This window comes from Rhipicephalus microplus, chromosome 2, assembly GCF_043290135.1.
Source record: "Rhipicephalus microplus isolate Deutch F79 chromosome 2, USDA_Rmic, whole genome shotgun sequence".
Classification (NCBI taxonomy): domain Eukaryota; kingdom Metazoa; phylum Arthropoda; class Arachnida; order Ixodida; family Ixodidae; genus Rhipicephalus; species Rhipicephalus microplus.
The window spans coordinates 59985537-60003777 of record NC_134701.1 but is presented as its reverse complement, the minus strand read 5'-3'; the positions used below and the strand labels follow the sequence as shown (position 1 = coordinate 60003777).

Genomic DNA, 18241 nt, shown 5'->3' with positions numbered 1-18241 from the left:
AAAGCTGAAGGCACCACAAGGAGGTACTTAGCTCGAAGCAATGAAAAGTTTTTCTTTTGTAGAAGACCGTTTCGCAGAAAGCACGACGCAAGTGCGCGCTTGAATACCTTCGGGACTTCGGCGGTCTGCCTTCGAGGTATTCTTTTAGGGCCTTAAGTTCCGGGTTGGCCCGCTGTTGTTCAGCGAAGTCGTCGGTAGTTATCGTTCCCAAGAAGTAGTCGTCATCCGGGTCGTCGGGTGGTGGTTGGTCGACAGGCACACGAGAGAGAACGTCGGTGTCGGAGTGTTTCTTGCCGGAATTGTAAATGACAGTAATGTCATATTCTTGAAGTCTCAGGCTCCATCGTGCGAGGCGACCTGAAGGCTCCTTCAAGGTGGCTAGCCAACACAAGGAAAGGTGGTCGCTCACAACTTTGAAGGGCTTGCCATAGAGGTAGGGGCGAAATTTCGACGTAGCCCAGATGATGGCGAGGCACTCCTTTTCTGTTGTGGAATAATTGGCTTCTGCTTTGGATAGCGATCGGCTGGTGTAACTAATAACCTTTTCAAATCCGTAAGTCCTCTGCACAAGAACGGCGCCAAGCCCTACGCTGCTTGCGTCAGTATGTATTTCTGTCTCGGCGAATTCGTCGAAATGGGCAAGTAACGGAGGCGTCTGTAGGCAATGTTCAAGCTCCTGGAAAGCGTGTTCCTGCGGCGTTTCTCACTTGAACTCCACGTCGGCCTTGGTAAGGTTAGTGAGAGGGTCGGCGATGCGGGCGAAGTTTTTCACGAACCGCCTATAATAGGCGCTCAGGCCAAGAAATCGGCGCACCGCCTTCTTGTTAGTGAGCGGCGGGAAGTAGGCGATGGCGGCTGTTTTCCTTGGATCGGGACGAACTCCAGACTTGCTAATAACGTGCCCCAAAAACAAGAGCTCCTCGTACGCAAATCTGCACTTTTCTGGCTTCAGTGTGAGTCTGGACGTCTTGATAGGTTGAAGTACAGCTTTAAGGCGCTGAAGATGCTTGTCGAAACTCGAGGAAAACACGACGACGTCGTCCAAGTACACAAGGCAAGTCTGCCACTTCAATTTTGCCAGTACTGTATTCATAACGCGTTGAAAAAGTGCAGGCGCTGAGCAAAGACCGAAGGGCATCACCTTAAACTCGAAGAGGTCGTCCGTTGTTATAAACGCCGTCTTCTCTCGGTCTCTTTCATCGACTTCGATTTGCCAATAGCCAGTATTGAGGCCCATTGACGAAAAGTACTTGGCGTTATGGAGCCGATCAAGTGAGTCGTATATTCGTGGGAGAGGATACACTTCCTTTCTTGTGATTTTGCTCAGGCAGCGATAATCGACGCAGAAACGTAGGGTCCCATCCTTTTTCGTCACTAACACTACGGGAAATGCCCATGGACTCTTGGACGGCTGGATAATGTCATCCCGCAGCATTTCTTCAACTTTTCTGTTCGTGGCCTCACGTTCTTGCGTCGAAACCACAAAATCGCAGCTGTCTGCACAAAAGCGTACAGAAAGCTGGGATTTCTTCGCAGAAAACTCGCTCTAGCCCCTTCCAAAGTTAGACTAACAAGTTATAAATGCCTTGTACGACAAATCCTCGAATACGGCAGTTGAATCTGGAATCCGCATCAAACTTACCTTCTTAACCAGCTGGAGGGAATACAAAATAAAGCGCTCCGATTTGTGTATTCTCAGTATTCTCGAGATGTCAACATAACCGCGCTCCGCAATAGGGCAAGCATTCAAACACTGGCGATCCGGCGACGCATAGCTGCACTAAAATTTCTTTATCTGCTTTATCATGACAACATTAACATCAACAAACACGAGTACTTGAAAGCACCATATCAGCGCTCCGCCAGAACAAACCACGACAAGAGTATCAAGCCTTTCATCTCCCGTTGCAATTCATTTAATTATTCCTACTTTCCGTCAGTAATAGAAATATGGAATAACCTGCCACGTGATATAGTGTCCTCAGAATCTCTCGAATCATTCACTACCAATCTTGAAAAGTTTTTGGATCAGTAAGTTGCAGCGTTGTAGAATAATGGCGCAACTTTTCATTGAATGTGCGTTTTGATTTGTATGCCACTCGATGTTTCAATTCTCAGATCTGTGTCTAATATGCACTCTTCCCTGTCAGCCTGTGGTGTTTTTATTCTAGTTTATTTCTTGGCTCTTCGACTAAATGTACAGTTGTAATTTGTAATTGTTTATAGTAGTCTGTACTGTTTATTCTTATTTTTTCTCGTGTTCACTTTTTTTCTGTGGTCTGATGTGAAGATGACAATCTGTACAATTTCTTCCCACTCCTGAATGAGCCTGTTAAGGCTTACAGTATCAATAAATAAATAAATAAATAAATAAAAAACATAAATAAAACCCTTTACGGACTCTGACGGAGTGGTCTGGCATTTTCTTAGGGTATGATGCGATATTTAGTGATTGGGGTCTACCGAATTTTTGATGACGACAAGAAGCAATCTTCGTACTGCAGGAGCAGAACCTTGAGCTGTTCTCGCTTATAGTTCGGAAGTCTGGGATTGACATTGAAAGCTATGGGAGAGGCTTTGTTCCTCTGAGCAGGTTCCGCAGAATCGGCGAGGGCGAAAGTACTGGTGGCTTCGACAATTTCTTCGTTTTATGCGACCGTTGTTCCTTTGTTCACACGTTTGTACTCATTGCTGAAATTCATGAGCATAACCGTTGCTTTGCCTCCCCGCAGCTCTGCAATTTCTTTTGTGACGCAAATATTTTGGGTGCCCAACAGATGCTGACTGCCTTTAGCGACGCCTTCCAAGTCAGGTGATTCTGGAGTGCCGACTGAAATAATGATGCTTGAGCGAGGCGGAATGATGACTTGTTCTTCCTGCACATTCAAGGCATGGTTTCCTGACGGCGTGCGTGGCGGTAGTGCTTCTTCTGCGATAACGTTATTGACTTTGTTTTTAGGTTGATAACAGCAGCATGGGGGCATAAAAAGTCCATGCCAAGGTTGACATCTCTCGAGCAACGCTGTAGCACTACGAAGTCTGTAGGATAAATACGGTCATAAATGGTGACTCTCGCTGTGCAGATTCCTGCAGGCGTTACGAGATGAACTCCGGCTGTGTGGATTTCAGGGCCTTCCCAAGCTGTCCCAACTTTCTTCAACTTCGCGGCGAACGACCCACTGATGACGAAGTAGTCGGCTCCAGTATCGACAAGAGCAGTCACACTGTGGCCGTCAATAAGAACGTCGAGGTCGCTAGTTCGCCGTCTCGCATTACAGTTAGGGCGTGGCGTCGGGTCACGGCTGCGTCAGCTTGTTCCGCTGCTTCCATGCTGCGTCGTCAGGTCACCTTCGGTAAGTGAGGTTTCGCCGTCAGGGCTTTGCCTGATTGGCGTTGTGTTTGGAAAGCTCCCTTACGGCGTCGTCGTCGTTGGAGGATCTTCGGTAGTTCGTCACACAGCAACCACAACTCCATCGGTTGCTGCCCTTAGTTTCGCGGACACGGGCTAAGAGACCAGCCCCGCGTTGGGCCAGAGTACTGCCGGTAGTGCGGTGACGTGCGGTGGCTGGGCGACGGCGAACGCGAAGGGCTTCGTGGTGTCCACTGAGTTCCTGTCAGGTAGTCGGCGATGTCACGTGGCCGTTCTCCTGGCTGTGGACGCGGTTCATTGACGGCGAAGCCACGCAGTCCCATCTGTCGGTACTGGCAACGGTGGTATGTGTGTCCGGCCTTGCCGCAGCGGTAGCACAGCGGGTGGTGGTCAGGGGTGCGCCAGATGTCAGTTTCCTCGGCGCACTGCGCTGGGCCGCTGATGAACGGTATGGCGTCGGTGAGGGTGGTGGCAGCAGTGGCGTCTGTCGAAGGAAGTGCGATGGGACGGCATTTTGGCGTGGACGGGGAGGAGCGTTTTGGCGCACCGCAGCGGTGTAGCTCATAGCTTTGGGCACGGGCAGCGGTGCTTGGGGAATTCCAAGCGATTGCCGAACTTCTTCTCGCACAATGTCTGCGATTGAATCCACTTGAGGCTGCGCCGAAGGCAACAGCTTGCGCCGCTCTTCCCGCACGATCACTCGGATCGTTTCACGCAGATCTTCGGAGTTACTGGCTTGAACAGCAGCGCATTCTGGAGTCAGGCAACAATTTATACTGTCTGGTGCGCGTGTTCCGGGTCTTTTCGGTAGTAGTCGCTTCGTCTTCAAATTCTTGGGCGGTGTTCGGTGGATTTCTCATCAGTCCCGCGAAGAGCTCCTGTTTGACCCCTCGCATGAGGAAACGAACTTTTTTTCTTCTCAGGCAAGTCTGGGTCAGCGTTACGGAATAAGCGGGTCATTTCTTCCGTGAAAATGGCGACAATTTCATTTGGTAGCTGAACCCGGGTCTCTAATGAAGCCGCGGCTCTCTCTTTGCCAGCGATGCTCGTGAACGTTTGCAGGAATGCGCCGCAGAAAACATCCCACGTTCTGAGCGTGGACTCCCGATTTTCGAGCCTGGTCCTCGCAGTGTCTTCCAAATAGAAGAACACACGACGGAGCTTTTCGTCATGGTCCCAGTGGTTGAGGGCGGCCACACGGTCGTAAGTTTCTAGCCAGGACTCCGGGTGTTCGAATGATAACCCATGGAAATTCGTTGGTTCTCTGGGTTGATGTATGACCATCGTGGGCTGGGATGCTGCGGTTGTCATTGTCGCTGCAGTCGCGGTCATGGCCTTGGTCTTCCGCGCCTTGTCTTGTAGAAGCCCGTACTCCGGTGGTAGCCCTTGCTGTCGGTGGCTTGTTCGCTGCTCCTGGTTGGCGTCGGTGTCTTCTCTGCGACGTGGGCTGGGTTCACGGCTTGACGGGGGCGTCCGTTACATGAACAAAAAAGCACGTCCACCACATGTCACGGGGCATGGCGTGGCCGAAGACAGGAGACATTATGTTGGGATTTAACTGTTTATTTGGGCGAGTATGTGCCCGGTAAACGGAAAGTTCTATCACAGTAGCACTCTTTCACAGATAGGAGTGAACGAAGCGTCGGCCGTCGATCAGCTACTCACAAGCGGCGAAGCGCGTCGGCATTTATACTCTTGCCGTCGAATGTTCTAGCGTTATCACTGGCGGTGGCGTAGGTTTCAGAATAATCTGTACAGCTCGCAGAGTATGCGTGATGTTATCGAAATGATCTACTACAGTCCGGAAGCTTCTCGAAAACTGCAGGCGCGGTTTGCGCTGAGAATTGTGTAGTGTTTTGGGACGATAACAAACTTGGGAAATGGAACGTGGCAATATCAACATTTCTCATTCACGCTTCGCATATCATCGATTCTCACTGTGCGTGGGATCTGCCAATATTTAGTGGATCGGCTTAGCGTAAGCTGCGAATGTTATGACGTAAATGAAAACAAGGCTCTTATGACGTTTACACTATAATTCTTCGCTGCTCCTTGCAGTGTGCAGAAATAGTGCGCATCCGTACCGGCTTACTCCAAGAAATCGGATCGAGCCAATTTGACATGTTTCTCCGCCCTTTATTTTCTCTGAGTACAAAAGGACTTAACACATCACAGCATTGATTGATAGGGCGAACCTTCCTAGTTTAGCCTTCACACAAAAAACAGCCAAGCAAAATTTTTTATCAACTGTATCATGGTAAGCTGAACATTGCCCCGTGACTCTGCTTGCAGTCTTCAGACACAGTGTAACATCGATCCTCCCGCCCTTATGTTGTTAGACCGTACGTGTTCAGGTCGGCATGGGGTATATACTTCTTGGTCATACGCTATATATTTACGTCGTCATCTTGCTGCACCCTTTATTTTCCCTGAGCACAATATGACTGAACCCACTACTGCAATAATTGATAAGGCGAACATTTGTAGTTTAGCCTCACACAGAAAAATACCAGGCTAAACAGTTTTCATCAACTGTATATTGGTATGCTAAACATTGATCCTGGACTCTAGTGGCAGTCTCCAGGCAGAGGGTCACCTCGATCCTCCCTCCCTTTTGTTGTTAGAGCCTACGTAATCAGGGCCCGGATTCACAAAACTCACTTACGAAAACATTTTTGCGCAAGAGAAATTTTCTTGCGTAAGTCGATTCACGAAACGAAAAAACGTCGTAAGAGGCCATAGTTGTCACATCGGCCGCTGCAAATAAAGCGCGCTGTGACTGCCCGGGAACATGTCAGCGATGGTGATGCAGTTGCTATATTTGCTTACGTCACCGAAAAGTGCTCGTAAGCGGATTCACGAAGCGAAATTGTGCGTAAAAACAGCATGGCTGTGAGAAAATCCCAAGAGTGGTCCGGACCACTCTTAGGAACAATGTGGCTACTTAGAACCTGCTGCCGCAGCGGTATACTTTGGTGCCCTGGCTGGTTTTGAGTTAATTCACGCCCATCAAGGGCTGCCTGATGACTGCTGGTGCGTTTTTATTTCTTTCGGCGCTTTGAGCTTCGCGTGTTGTTTCCCTTGTACGCAGTGGATGGTGTTGACAACCACCATCGTCCAATAAGTTCGAAGTCGCAGTAATTGAAGAATTCTATTGGGCGTCAATGGCATAAAACTACGCATGTAAAGATTTGTGGTTGGATGAAAACCAATGTGATACGTGAATGGTCGGTGCATTCGAACACGACATAGCATAGGATCAACCTTATTTGTTATGTTGTTGTGTTGCGCCCCATCTCATCCAATGAAAAGTGTGACTCGAGATCCTTGCCTCATTGGTGGAAATTACCACCAAAGAGGTTAATGGGAGCACATTCTTTGCACGCTATTGGAAATAAAAATGAGAGGAAGTTTTCAGTGAGTGGTTCCTAAAGTTTGTGCTCTAGTGTACTTTCATTGGCTCTAACTGTCCAATGGTTGCAATCTCTGAAATACAGCTGTCGATACACTTTGGGACGATCTGGAACAAAGCGTACTTTGTAAACCAAAGCGTATTAGGGGTGCGCATGATTACGCATGGAACTACAAACAAATCATGCATCTTCACCTTCACTGTTCAGACACCGATATGAACCGTGATACTATGGCAAGCAATCGGAATGAAATGACCCTAGTAACTTTGTATGACACCAAAAATATGCAAACCCCCACGATTCTAGAGCAAACCTTGGGTGAATTCATCCCTGCGCCAATTACCAGCCATTTAACTTGGCGCACGAACATCATTCAAAGGTAGAGCGAGCCACTGACATGTATTTTGTGCGACGTAGCGACCACTTGACCTGAGAATAATAGCGTTGCGAAGGCGAATCCCCTGTCGCATGCTCTGATCGAAGCAGACGACAAACGCGAGCAGACGACGGCTTGGCCGACAGGCACAGCTTGTGATTAGTTGTGAAGCAATACCCTCTACATCAGCTCACTCCGTGACGTTGCCAAAACACTTCTTTCATCTGGCACGCCTGTCCAGTTCGTCATATCACCCCCCTCGCACATAAGAGAAAATTTTTTCACGCCGTGAAAATAGTGCAAGTACTTTCTAAGAGCTCTCTTATCATCTTATGTGCTGCGCAGTTATCGAAAACAATATGGCGTCGTAAACAGCATATCGGTCGGTGCGACTTTCAGCAAACGCCTCTCGCACGAGTTACTTCAGCGTTTGACCGGATGTGTTGTGATTACAGCCGCTCTTTCGGTGCGTGTAAGCAGTGCGGAAAGCTGTGGCAGTGCAATGGTGTACGGTGAAGCGCAGCGAAGCCTGTGCGTCGGTGTGGTTATCTAGCGGGGATCGGCGTCGATGTATCGACGACAACTGGCACTCGAGAAGCCTGCAATGTGTGTTTGTGTGCCGGTAACAGTTCGTTCGCTTGACTTTCCAGTCTCTCAGTTTATTGCTGTGCGACATTTCGGATTGACAGCGTTTTGACACGTTACTTGAGTGACCCCAACGTACGGAAACGTATGAACTACGCGCTCGGTTCTTGCTCCGCCACTAGTTAGCCCGCACGCTTCTATTTACAGGAGAGCAATGTACTGTTTGGGAGTGAAACGATGTTCGTTGTGTACAGTGGTGCTGTGTTGACGTTCCAAGACTTGTGAACAAGCTGTGCTCGTGTGACCGAAACTTGAAAGACAGCGTTGATAACTGTTTTGCACTGCGAAGTCGTGGTGGGGCAGCTTGGCGCTTTTGTTTGTTAAGTCGTCACTTCTCCTTTTTGTGATAACCATAGTCCTAGCGCCGTGATGTGATCAACCAAAACAGCGAGATGCTACATTCTGTTGTGGATCGTGTTACTTTGGAAGCGTGCCTAGACTGTTCTTCGGTAACAAATTAAGAGTTCTATGTGGCAGCGAGAGCCCGTGAACGTCAAGCTTCCCTCCAGCCCCCCCCCCCCCCCAAAAAAAGCAAAGATTTCACCGGTGCCTTGCTTTGGATGAAGTTGTAGGCCAATATCGCCTAACTACAGGTTTCCGAGTTCGTCTGGCCATTGTTTTGCACGGCACTAGAGCCTTGACAACAGCCGGTCATGGCCAGTTCTTACACTTTATCAATGGACGTGCACGCCTGGCCAGCCCTTCATTGCTGTCATTTGCAGCTTCCAGTCTGCAGATGCCCTTTGCCTGTTCGCCGTACTTGGTTCCTTATGACACCGACGGCCACTAAATGCTGCCATCGGTGAGTTCACATTGCAGAACTAAATTTCACCGGTACTATAATTCACGCAGTTCTATAACGTGTGCAAGTTTTTAAGCCCATCAGATGTAATGTTTCTCTATGGTAAGTTGAAGCATGAAAAATTTACTACTACTGTTATATACATACATATATTATGGAGCAAACACATAAAAAGTTTTTTGTGATTTGATACAAGTGAGCTCTTGTTTGATTATGAGGTTGGGCCTGTCGATTGACCACGTTTGATAGGTGGAAAGTTAATGTGAATTTATTTTTCAGGAGCCAGGTAGCACTTAGAAATTTATGGTATTTTGGAAAATTAGTTCTATAGACGATTACCACTGTGGTAGTACTATACTTCAGTAGGACATATATATTGCGGTACGTAAACTTTACATGAGGCTTCAGTTTATTTCAAAGTGATTATAGCAGACTTTGGTCACTTTAACGAAGTGATAGCTTCCTCAAATAAGTATTAGAAGTGAGTGCTTTTAATGATTGTTTTTAAATATCTTGTTTTTAACTCTTCACAGATCGCAGAGATTGGTTTGTTAAGGTCCTGTGATGCATCGGTTGCACATTCTGGCACATCAATCCTCATCATTACTTGGAGCACCTGTACAAAAATAGGAAGGACACGTTCTCCCTAACTGTGCAAGCCTATGTCACTGCTCGGACTGTTATCATTCAGCGGATGTGGCGTGGAAGCATGCATGGCAGCCTCATCTGGAAGGACTGCAATCTGCTTGGGAGCTTCGAGGGCACAAAACTGCCTAACGGCTGGCTGCAAGGATAGTTTTTTTTTAATACAAACGATTACGTGAACACCACTTACTGTGCACAAATTGAAAACCCAAGCATGGTTGCTTTCAGTGGATACCTGTATTATTCTTACACATCATTCTTATTCAACATTTATAGAACTAAATTGTAAGATAATTGAGAACGTTGAAAGCTGAAAGCCTGCAGCTTATGAATGAAACTCCAATAATCTGAGACTCAAAAGCTTGTGCTTTGAAACGAGCACAAATACTTTGATTCCTTATTGAGCTCTCCAGCTTGTGACTCTCTCTGTGGATCAAGTGCTCTGGTCGGAAATAGCAAGTGGGTGAAAACTGCCTGGCTGTTCACAACTTGCAAGGAGAAATACCTATTGAAGAAGCCTCAGATGACATAAGGCCAGTAACTGCATCTTTTACCTAATGTAGCTTTTTCTCTCTCAGTGCTGTTGCTTGTGTTTCAGCCGAACATGTTCACCACGATTGCATAGTGATATATATTTTTCTACAAATTGTACGTGACCTAAGTATGCATTGTTGATCTCTAAAGGGGACGTTCAGTGTGTTTCAAAGCCATGGCTTCTCATTTCTCTGACTGTGGCTAGCCTATTTCAGCAGCAGAGCGATGCAGCTAGCACACATGCAATCCAAGTCATGGAGCGCTCCTTTGGTGTTCTGTGCAGGACACAGCATATCCATCCGGCAAGACACTGGTATCAACAATAATGGTGAGTGTTGGTGGCACCTGTAGGAGCCCGTTGTGTTTGTTGTGTATGATTATTTCCCCTGATGAAGTGTATTTTTGAAAGGTTTTCTTCATTTAGAATAATAGATGTCAGAAACAAGCACACTCATAATCCACAAGTTCTTTGTGTCTTCTAGACTGCCCATTTGCTCCTATATGCGGTATGGTGAGCTGGCTATGTTAGATAGCCTTATAGTTATCAACATTGGCTGTTGTGTTGAAATGCAGTCTAACTTGTGTTTCTTAGTGAACTTATTTGTGGTCTACTTCTCGCACCTAGTGTAAAGTCGAAATAAAAGAAACTCTATTGGCTTTTTATGCCTGTCAGAAGTTTCATGCCTTCATCTATAACATTGTGGTTTTGCTCTTGTATCATAAAAAATATATTTTCAGCCTTCACTGTTTGTGTGTGTGTGTTTGTGTGTTGAGGCTTGTCATTGGCTTCTGAAAATACATGATTGATTTGTGGGGTTTAACGTCCCAAAACCACCTTTGATTATGAGAGACGCCGTAGTGGAGGGCTCCGGAAATTTCGACCACCTGGGGTTCTTTAACGTGCACCCAAATCTGAGTACACGGGCCTACAACATTTCCGCCTCCATCGGAAAGCTTCTGAAAATACAATATCTGTAAATATGAGCACATAATTGACAACTATACACTCTTGCATGTAGCATGGTTGTAACAATGATCTGTATTTTTCTAAGTTCCAGCAGTAACAAGGGGTTCGGTGCTCCACGGTCATGTACAGTGTATCAAGAACAGAGCACAGAAGACCAACAAGTATAAAGGGACTGCCAGTGACTGTTCTCCTGCTCAAAGTTTACAACAGCAGAAAGAGCACATTGTGATGTCAGGAGCAGCTGCTGCTTAACTTCTTAGCAGTGCATTATTCAGCAGTTCCTTTGCTTGCATTCGAAATTATTTAAATTTTGCATGAAAGTTACCAAACTATGACACTAATTTAAAGGCTGCTGTAGTGTTAGTGGGCAAATATTTTTGAGCTGAAGTTTTTAACATGTGTGTTAAGTGCCTGCGTGCCTCTACATTTGCATGCCAGAAATCACAGCATCCATGGTCGCCAATGGTAACTGTGTTTGCATTCTTTGTAGTACAAGAAGTAAAGCCATGGATGCAGTAATCATGTACTTAGTCGATGTAATCCTTCAGTGTACACTCATTTGTATAGCACCAATGATGCCATGAGTGTATAAGCTCTGGGAAGTGAATTTATGTGGATTATTTTATTTGGAAGGAAGAGGATCATCACTACTCCTAGTGTATCTTAACAGTAGATTTTAGTGCTTGGGTATTATCCCACTGCCTGTCCGTCCTTCAACAGTCTACTTATCTACTGTGTAAGTGTAACTTTTTAAATGTATACTTTGCTCGGATAGGTTTGTTCATAATGTATTGCAAGTGACTTATCATCTATGCAGCTCTACTCAGACTAGAAATAAAAGTATTTATTTTTTTATGTAGCTATAGCATGCATTCACTTGTGTTTTCCTAGGTGCCTGTACAATTGTTTAGCCCTACAAAAGTGCTGGTATACTCTAATATTGAATCTGGCATCTTAAAATAGTTTGTTAGTGGAAGTAAGAATGTGTTTACAACCAATATTACTATCCTCAGATGAACTGTGAAAACTCTGTGGAAATTTATTTACAGTTTTTGAACGTTGTGAAGGCAAATGTTATGTTCTTTTATTGTGGTCCCTGTTTCATGCAAATGACCCATAATTACTTGGCAGTGGCACAGTATTAGTTGTTATTTTACACATATGTACTGAGCAACATCGCATTTGAGGCCAGCAGCAAGACATACATGCAGTGCACTGGAGCATCACCTCACATAGTGTACAGTCTTTGCCCACCAGTAAACTCAATATTTTTCAAGCAGACTAATAGACAGCTGTATGGGAACTGTGTTGGTGTGCAAACTTTGAAGTCTTCTTGAGGAGTGTTTTTCATCATTTTTGTCCAAGTGAAGTAGCTACCCAAGGCCACAACTGGTGGGAATGTGGTGGTTTCCTCTCTCCAAAAGCACTCCTACCAGCTGCCTCAATGTTAGCATGGGGTGAATTCACGAACTGGAAAAATAATTAGTCTTTGTTTTCTTGGCCGAAAAAGTCACTTCCACCGTTGAGCCGCCACGACGCGCCAGAATAGAAACTTTTAGCTAAATAAAGTTGATTCTACTTTTGAGAAGTGTTTTGGGGAAACGAAATGGCACCTATAGCTGTCAATATAAACACTGTTTGCACCAAGGAGCTTAGTAGCTTATATTTGTATTATTCATGTATTGTCTAGAATTTACTCGCGCTGTGCCAACTTTCAGCCGAAGTGTCCTAACATGCTTTGTTAGTGGCTTGTGAATGAGCCAAGCTATGTAAATAGAGGGATATTGCAGACATGTACAAAATATTGATGCACAGCCCTTTTCTTTAGCATGACCTTGTCAAGGGCTTTATTCTTGTGTTTTTTATAAAGAGTGCTTGTCACTGGGCATCAGCGAAAAACTATGCATCAAGCTTTTGCGAGATGGTTCGAGAAACACCGTGTTCAGACATAACAGTGCCGGTGGATTTCTCTCGTAAGTTACTTTCTGTAGTATATTCAAAATGAGTTTATAAGAATTGTTGTTTTATAGCTATTCATTTTAATATTTACACCTGAGTGTGTGTATGTATGTATGTATGGGTGTACATATGTATATGTGTGTGTGCGTATATGTATGTATGTGTGTATGTATGTATGTATGTATCTTTTAAATGAGAATCCGTTTATCATTGGTGAGTAAGTTTGGTAATGATATGGCTGAATTTGTTTCTAGTTATTTCTCTTTTGAGCCATTACATATTTCAATTTATTTTGTACTGCATAAAAATAAATGTAACCTTACACAGAATATGTGTGTTCGAAGAAGTTGTTTTATTTACCAACCTACAGTCATGGGCAAGAAATTGGGTAAAATGGAACGGACCTGCGAAGATGAGTTTAGAGCATAGCTACTCTACATGGCATATCTCGTACACTTTGCGTTGGTTGAATATGTCGATTTCAACCTTTCAATTTTAATCAGAATAAGCAAGCTATCACCCGTGGTTGTATATGTGTGTAATATTTATGCATACTGTGATACCGGTTCGCAATTACAATTAAGGTCACAAACCTAGTCAAGCTGAATACACGAATTTTGTCCATGCACCTTTCATCTGCACTGGAACTGTTGTTAATAAAAATAAACTTCAGTTTAGAAATTTATTCTAGTAACCAAAAGCAGGGTATCTCTTTATCACACAAATCAAATTGCCATTGTTCTGTTCCATTCTGGACAATAGGGGACCCTCTCAGCAGAACTCGATTAACTGCTATAGTTCATTTTAACCATTGACAGCGACATTACACTGAAGCGTGCAGCATGACAAATAGCGGGAGAGAAGACACAAACTAATCACTCTGTTCGCGTCAGCGCTAACTGTCCGTGCTCTTTGGTCTTGCTGCATGTGATGGTGCCCACCAAATTAGCACGAAAGCGTGTCCCTACAAAGGCAGTCAACTTGGCTGCAAGCAGTTAGCTCACTGCATGTGTAGATTTTCTTCAAAACACCGTGAAGACTGATTGCTGGTCGAATATCCAAACACGTGAAAAGTAATATACCAGGTATAATTTGGTATTTCAGCACTGGACACTTTTGCGATAAGAGAGAATGGAGGAAAAAATTATGAACCCTAAATTGTTTAATTTTTGAAGGAGCACAATACAGCGCTTTTGGGTCAAAAGGGGAGTGAAAGAAGCAAGTGCGAAAGCCTACTTCTCAAAAAATTAGTACCCGCCACCACGCATAATGTCAGGCCGGGCAACCTCTTGAAAAAAAAAGTTCTCAGTGATTCTGCGAATCGAACCAAGTACCTCGTAGATTGTAGTTGAGCGCTGTAACCGCTCGTCCACTGCAGCAGTGCTTGCATTCGCCCTATTGCTGATATATCGTCATTCCTTCGAATGAAGCCAAATGCAAAAACGTCCGGTGAAACTTTGTCAAAAATAGAAAAAATCGTTAGAATGCGTTTGCCCAAGGTTACTAGAAGATAGAAACCGCCACATGTGACTGTATAACCGTGCGCTATTTATTCTTGTACATTACTGTCATGACGTTGGGATAGCCGGCTCTAACGTAGGCTACCTTCTCATAGTTTGCCAAATATAAATAAGAAAATAAAAATATATAACAGCCTGTGACAACGCTAATCAACTATTATGAGTTCACTGTCACTAGTGTCACTTTCACTAGATGAATGCTCAGTTTGCTTCCATTATCGTTATTTAGGAAAGTTTTGGCTCATTAACTCAACTCTCCTAATTAGCAATGATTCTCACATCTAAGGACAGTCACACTTCATCTCGCTTTCTGAGTGGCTGTCACTCCCATATAACGCGTACTCCTCTTTTTTATGCTCTCCGAGCATCTGACGCTGCTTTGCGGAGACTTTCCCTGACGTCTGCTGGGCCAGAAAATTGTCTTTATTATCTATCAATTTCAAGCTTTCGCGAAGCCGAAACGAGAGTCTCTCTCTCTCTCTCTTCATCCTTTTCGCACGTGTGATAACGTCTCTCAACCTCAAGACTCGTATACACGTCCCTTGCTTTGTTTGCGCACTCAAACAACGCTGGACGAAATATTTGCACCGTGTTTTGTGAAAAGCATTAGCACTGAGACACCTCCCGACGAGTCTCCCTCGTTTTACGTAGACATATACCTAAGCGTAAGCGTATGCACGTTCTCGCATTCCGGCTTTATAAAAATGCCGCGGTGCATGGAACCAGCGAAATTGCGCTCACAATTTCATTTGATTACTGCTGTTATCTATTTTAGCACAATTCGTCTGCAGGCACCAAAGTTGCTCATGTGTCTTGTAATAAGAATATTGTAACAAAGGCTACCTTTGACTATAGGTACAAAACACCCTTATGTTCACCACTATACTGTGCTAGATTGCACGGAATTAGTTAAGTAGCAGCGCAGCTTCAATGAAATGTAAGGTAAGTGGTCGCTTTAAATAAGGGAAGACATTCAAGGCACATTTTCAAACATTGCATGCATCGATTTATGTGTGGTTTCATTTATGTGGTGCACCTGGAGTGTTGTTTACTTGTACTTGGCGAGATAGTGCATGGATTGCTCGGTGGCTTAAGGCCATCAAGCAATTATTTTTTTTAGCTACAGTCGTTGATTAAAGGCGAGTGCTTGGCTTTGCACCGCCCACCAAAACGTCTATTACAACGTATGCGGCATCCCGAAAGCGCTGTAGCAGACGCTCGCGGAACTGAAACTTAGATGCAGCAAATCATTGGCTATCATCGTATACTCTCGATGCTAGACACTTTGCGTGCTACCTTGATATTATCGGCACACACTTCTTTCTTTCCTTGTCGTTTCATCGGCTATCGTCGGTCCTCCTTGCCCTCTTAAGTGCCGAATAAGTTAAATTCATACCCGCGCTATAGTAATCCCTCCAGATAAGAGAATTTTTGGCTAAGAAAATGCGTAGCCAAAGAGAAAGCTTTGTGAATTCGGGCCCAGGTCGGCATGTATTCTCTTTTGAGCAAACGAATTGATCAATAGAAATAACTAAGCCCGGAAATGTCTGGTTGTTTGAATTCGGTCGTGAATTTTGAAGAATATCTCCACTCACTCACTGGCCAATATCATAATTATTCTTAGAAATGCATAATTGAACTGCTGTTATCTTGTTTGCAGGTTGTTTCGGGAGTGTGTGCAATATTGTTTAAGCTTTTTTGCTCACTGTCGTTTCAGTTGCTTTTTAGGTAGCGCCAGGCATATTAAGAGGGTTTAAGACATCATGTAGAGCCGTAAAGACAAACTACGGCAAGTTCTCAACCTTATTTACAAGCATAGCCAATTCGAATTCATTGCCTTTCGAATTGAAATCATCGCATAACATCCATATTTTCATTTCGCGCAGTAAAAAATATTACGTTCAGGAATAATCAACTTATCCGATTTGTGTAATTACCTGTTATTAGCTATCCGCAGTTCTGTGCTATTTTACTACTTCAATTTGCCTTTGTATAATTGGTAACGCTGATATTGAAATGTGTTGCATTTGTCACGCTGAGTTCATTATTATTGTTTTTTGTCTTCACTTGCTTTTGACTATTTCCTTGTTATATTTCAATAGTGAGTATTACCATTATGTTGTGTATTGATGGTATTTTTATTTTTAATCAACATTATTCACCATTACTCACAAGTCCGTATACTATTGCTGTATTTTTTGTAATTACCCCATCCATGTAGCCATAGGGGGTCCCCCTGTCAGTTTCTCTGAAACTTTGGGACCTCCTACTGTAATAACGCTAACCATGTAACTCAACTGAAATATTTAATAAACTTGACTTGACTTGACTTGTAGTATGAAAATTTAAAATAATTACTTTTTAATATTGAAGGTATGCAGTTCAGTCAAATGAGAGAACGGAAGTGCCTAATGCAAAGAGCCCATTTCCACTTTGAGATGTTGGAAAAGCAGTCTTCAGTTTTAACTATAACAAAATAAAATCCTAAATTGTGTGGAAAAATCGAAACCGAAATACCCATGAGTGTGAAAATCAGATGACAACAATGATGTCTCTGTTCAAAACAGTGGTTACTGGGGTGCAGGTTTCCCCTATTCGTAAACGTATCTACGTCATGCATGCTGTTTTTGCGAGCACAGCTCACACACCCACACAAAGAAGTCAGTCGATGAACGATGTAGAAATAACGCGCACTCGCCTTTAGTTACGCCTTAGGATTGGGGAGAATTTCATTACCTGGCACTCTTTACCAGAGGCCATCTTTCCAAAATTTATTAGCGGCAGTTGGACCCTCGCAATAAATACTTGAATTTTCGCATTTGACAGTTGCCTAACAACATTAATAAAAAGATAATTATTTTACATTCGTAATTAGTGTTCCAGGTATGTATTTGAGCCTTTTAAGATGCCTGCTGCTACAGAAAGCAACTGTAAAGGCAGCAAGAAAATTGCGCCTTCGCTAAATTTTTATTTAATATTCGACATTGAAACTTGTAGCTTGGCGAGTTCCTTCAAAATTCAGGGTAAACTGGTGTGTGCAAATACAAACAATAATACCGAAAATGAAAAGACAGGGACAAGCGCTTGTCCCTATCTCTTCTTAGTCTGCGTTGTCTGTATTTGCTCACACCAGTTTACCTTGAATAGTGGACACATTTCTTGAAATACCCGGTGTATTTCCCAAGCACTGTGTATAGTGTCCAAACCTTTATTAGTTGGCACTGTGCTCTTCGTGCTATGATTCTCATAATTTTATGCAAAATACATGTATTTTTCTGTATTGTAAAGTGCCCCAGATTGTAACAGCCCCATAGGGCTCACAGTATTGAAAATTAAATAAAATAACTAAATGGGAACAGCCATCCGACGTGGCTGTGCTAGCTGGGGCGAGCAAAACGTAGCCAGGGGATCCAGCAAGAATTGAATTGAGCATAGGAACACTTTTCTTGTATCTTGAGCTTTGTAATTCCAATATCTGAGAAATGCATGTCATTATTGCTGCCGTTCTTCTTGCACTCATCTGTCAACTTCTATCTACACAAACCACGAGTAAAAAATGGCGAGTAGAATAGTACTAGAGCGCCCCTCTGTTGCCTGTATTTGCCTAGATTGCCACAGTAGTTTAGAAATAACTGATTTACTCCTACATAAATAACAAGCTTCCTCTTGCACAGTCCTGCGTAATACCAAAAAATCACGGCTTTTGAACGAGGTCGATGCTGATGAGTAGGGAAGCACCAGAGGATTTTATGGTTAACCATGAATCCACCGTAAATAGGGCACTCGAACATGCAAATGAGTGACAACACTTGGGTACAGTACTTTTAATGCTGATTTTTGGTAGTATATTGTAATGAGGTACGTACTTCGTTTTATAGTTAGAGCAAATTAAGTACTGATCTTCAACAGCAGCAAAGTCTCATTGCAGCACAACAATGGCGTTATTTCGTGTCTGCTCAATTTTAATGTCGACGATGTTCATTTGCTTGTCAAACCACAGGTGACAGCCT

General features: G+C 44.0%; 1 protein-coding gene and 1 long non-coding RNA gene across 2 annotated transcripts in view; one reads left to right on the top strand and one right to left on the bottom strand.

Annotated features, from left to right (window-relative positions):
- LOC142784945 (uncharacterized) overlaps positions 1–18241 on the bottom strand; it is a 161303-nt gene that overhangs the window by 50818 nt on the left and 92244 nt on the right. The gene's annotated exons all lie outside the window — the stretch shown is intronic.
- Positions 9560–13040, top strand: LOC142796259 (uncharacterized). Its single transcript, XR_012893667.1, has 2 exons — positions 9560–10113; positions 10838–13040. It is a non-coding gene; the product is annotated as an uncharacterized LOC142796259 (long non-coding RNA).